Below are 4,531 nucleotides of genomic sequence, written 5' to 3'. Positions count from 1 at the left end.
CCAACTCTTGATGTAACTTTCAGATTCAAATTGTGATTGTCCAGATCTCTGAATGGACTGTGGCTCGAGGAATCCATACGCATCAGAATTTCCCGCTCGCACAGTTGTCTCAGTCAGATGGCTGTGTTGTTAAGTCAAAGTTAATTATGTATGAATTTAAAACAATTACTTTGGTAATTAATAGTAATCTAAAATGACTTATAGAATCTACAACTGTATAACAGATATGCTGAGACATTGACCACCGTGTGCAATTTCAGAGAGATCTTCGTGCTTTATATACAATGGGAAGTTTTGATTAAACACCCCGAATATGGTAGCATCCCACATAACCTGGAGTGGCTTCAAAAACAGTTGTGGGATGGTCAATGTCATCAGGTACAGGGGATCATCAACCTCTTCATCTGGGCTTTCTGGAGGTTTTGCTGAAGACACAGCTGCTTGTTGATAAAACATAGTTAATTAGCAAGTTTTGATTACAATGAACAAATTAATTGAAAAAAATAAACATATAATCAGAGTAAAATACATGTTCTGATAAACGCTTCACAAGATGTGTTGGCCAAGCAAGGAAGGTGTTAAGTGTCTGCCCCACTAAGGTAACCTTGTCAGTGGGTACAGGAACGAGAGCCTCTGCATCTTTAACCTCCTCAACACCAACCTTGACTTGGCCATGCAACAAAGGGATGTTGTGAACTATTGTGGATCCCTCATAAAGTCTTTCTAGGGTAATCAGGCGGGAAGAATTTTCTTCAATATATAGCCCGCATTTGTTTGAGTCACCCGTCTCTGGATCGTTCCCTGAGGGAGCAACACAACTCTCCTTTGTGCTGACACGAGGACCTGAGGGACCAACCTCTGGCTCTGGAGGTAGTGCAAGTCCCTGTGATTGCATCTGAGAATGAAACTGGGAATGCATCTGGCTAAAAGATTCCATCATCTTTCGAGTCACTTTTTATGTGATTGACTCCTCCAGTTGGTCTCTGATTTGTTGGGTCATCTGTTCTAGGTCTTCAGGAGGCATGGGGGAAGAACTGCAGGACGTTCATGAAGCCGATCCAAAGTATTGCTTTATGATGACACCGGCTCTAACAGCACGAACACGGCCAGGGTGCTATGGTCGCCCAATGGCAGTAGTCAGGATATCCTGACGTCCATGGGGGACGAACGATCCTTGTGATGCCTGCTCGTCCAAAGAATCTTGTACCGAACACATATTTGTCCAAGGAATTCACAAAATACACAAAGATAATTAATGCCCAGGCCATTCCATGTGTTTGGCCCCACTACCAATTAAGGCTCGTGAGATAGTTAGTCCCAATCACAAGTCAAAATAACAACCATGTGCAGTTGCTATAACCAAATCATGGTCATCAATTATGATGCCATTCTTTCAAATATAACAATGCAAACCCTGCAATGATAGGAGCCTCGTGCACTTGACGACAACTGCTTTTATTGGCAGATGCATAGGGGTCTAAATACCAGCAAAGCAGAGGGGTCTAAATACCAGCAAAAAATCATTTAAAAGAAGAATATAATATGAAAAAGTGCGTACAGAGCAGCAAAATAATACACTATTTAGCAAACATACATACACAGACAAATGTTGAAAAGTCATGTGCATCTGTTTGCTTCCACTTGGTAATTAAAATTTACATGCGCAAATTTGACATTAAGTGATGTGCCTCTGTTTGTTTTCACTTGGTAATAACAATTTACATGTACAAATTTGAGACAACCTTGAGACAACCTATAGATTTGAGTGTTTGTTTATCCATTTTTTTTTTTTAAGAAAGCACACACATACTCCCTATCTTGATCATAGACCCCTAAAGAGGAAGAGCAACAATCTGCAACAACACTACTGCAGGAACAAGAAAACAAATATATATAAGTTTCATTCTTTTTCTTCACACCTTAAACATGAACAGGTGTCTTATTTATACCAGAAACAATGACAAAGAACTATTGCTAACATGACATTAAAAACAAGTAACTAAGATATTCTACACCAGACCCAAAAATATTAAAATTAGATATTCTACAAACAAAAACCTTGGTTTTGGGATTTTATAAAACCTAATCTGAAACGAAAGTCGTTCTTACAGAAGAATAACAAGAGGTTCGCACAAGCAAAACTAAAAGGGTTTAATTAATAGGGAAAAAAGAATCGCTGAGGAAGAAGAAAACATAAATGCATAGCTGAGAGGCATTACCTTAGGATGATGAGTAGCGAAGCGAAAACAAGAGTGAGTCAGTGACTGAGGAACGAAACGACAACAATAAAGAAGGGTGTGATTTCGAAAGAGGCGCAGTCCCTACAGGTGTGATTTCGAAATCAATTTCCCTAAAAATAAAGGGTGTTACAGTGAGGATGGCAACTATACTCTTCGTGATGGCAAGGGCGGCACAGTGAGGATGGCAGCTACTCTTCATGTCTCAGCGGCGGCGAGGGAGAGTGAGTGAACGGCGGCGAGGGAGAGTGACTGAGTGAGGGAGAGTGAGTGAGAGGAAGGTGCCTTTTTTTTTAATTCCTGAAACACAAAGTGGTTTAAATCTTTTAAAATTCACTTTCAGTTTCAAAATTTACTTTCAGTTTCAAAATAGTAATAGATTTTATGCCAAAAGTGGTTTATCACCTACAAATTAGATACTTTTAGTTTTATTTCTTATAATTTTTATTTAACGTCTAATTTATTAAAATACATATTTTTAGTTCTTATACTGAGATAAATTACATAAACTAATAGCGTGATAAAGAAATCATTCAAAGCTGATATAAATTGATTATATGACATAATTGATTAGTAGAATAAATTAATTTCAACAACTAAAAATATGTATTCTAGTGAAATTAAGGATCAAATAATTTTTTAGTTACAATTTTTATTTTTATTTTTGTCTATCATATTAATTACTCATTTTATCTCATACTTTTCTCTTCCTAATCATTTTTTATTTTAATAATACTTATTTCAAAAAAGAAAGAAATCCCTACATATTCTACGACCTCTATTTCAAACATATTAAAAAAAAAGGAAAACTAAAAAGTCACAAGCCCAACGACTTTTAAAAAAATCAGATTTCATAATAAAGTCAAAGAAATTTTCACGACTTTTAAAAAAAACCAAAAATAAAAAAACTCTAAAGTCGTAAATGGTATCTACGACTTACCCTTGACTTGATAATTTTTCGAAATGTAACTCCATTTTGGAATTTCGGAAAATAATTGTCCTTTCTTGATAAAAAAAAAAGCCAAACTTATCGTTGTTAACAGTAATGTTAACTAACTTTACAGTAATGTGAATTTCAACTTAATCATTATAAGATCAGGAGAAGAAATAAGCTGACCATAGTTTTGATTTTTTTTTTAATATCGTAGCATTGGATTTTATATTATTTATTAATTAAGATCGGTAGTATATGCGTGCAAGTGCAGAACAGATTGTAGTATGTAATGTAGTATACTGCTCAATGGAAAGATAGATAAAAGAGTTTATTAATTCAGAGCCAAAGTCATATCTCAACTTGAGAGAAATAAAAAATGTAAGAGGTAAACTTGTTGGCTTATTTTTAATAAGAGTAGGCAATTTTTTTTTTCAAAATTACCCAATAGGGATATATCAATAATCATATTTTAAATGATCCTAATCAATAATCATGTGACATATAGATAATTTAATATTTTAAATTAATTAAAATCCCTTAGATCAATGAATAATACAATAATTATTATTCACTTATTATGATTATTGGTCGGAATCATGGATGACGTGATGGTCTTAAACTACTTAACAATGTTTTTTTCATCTACGAGATCCAAATCCAAAATCTTACTTTAACCCACTACTATTTGGACCAACAATTTATCGATATATAACTTAATATTTGATTTATTTTTCTATAATCAAAGTTTTCAAATAAAAATTAAAAAACTCAGGAATACATCAATACTTATGTTTTGTTTATATATCTAATCAATATCTCTTATTTATCTCTTCATATCTCAAATCTCATTACCTATAACGTTTATACTTTTTTTTTTACTTTTCTTTCTCTCTCACTAGGTATTGTTAGCATATTAGGTATTTATCAATAATTTTTCTATTCTTTATAATATACTTCCTCCTCTGTTCTTAAAAATATAAGATTATTTTAAAAAAATCCTTAAATACAAGACATAGTGCATTTTAATTATTAACAATTATTTTTTATATAATAAATTGTAAATTTTTTCTATTTTAAATAATCATCATAATTAAAGTTTTTGACTCTATAAAGCTCAATATAATTTTAAAAATTTGGATCTTTTTGAGCAAATCATTATAATGTTGATTAATTTTCATGGGATATAATCACATTTTTTAAAATATGTATCTTTTTAACGGCATGTATTTAGTATTATGCAAAAATCATATCTTAAATTAATTTTTAGAATTTTTTATAAATAACAATCATTTTATATTTATTCTGAAATATGTCCATTGAAATAAATTAGTTTATCTTTCAAAGAGATCTGACTAAAGTA

Source organism: Glycine soja, chromosome 9 (genome assembly GCF_004193775.1).
Source record: "Glycine soja cultivar W05 chromosome 9, ASM419377v2, whole genome shotgun sequence".
Lineage (NCBI taxonomy): Eukaryota > Viridiplantae > Streptophyta > Magnoliopsida > Fabales > Fabaceae > Glycine > Glycine soja.
Note: the sequence above shows the minus strand (reverse complement) of the source record.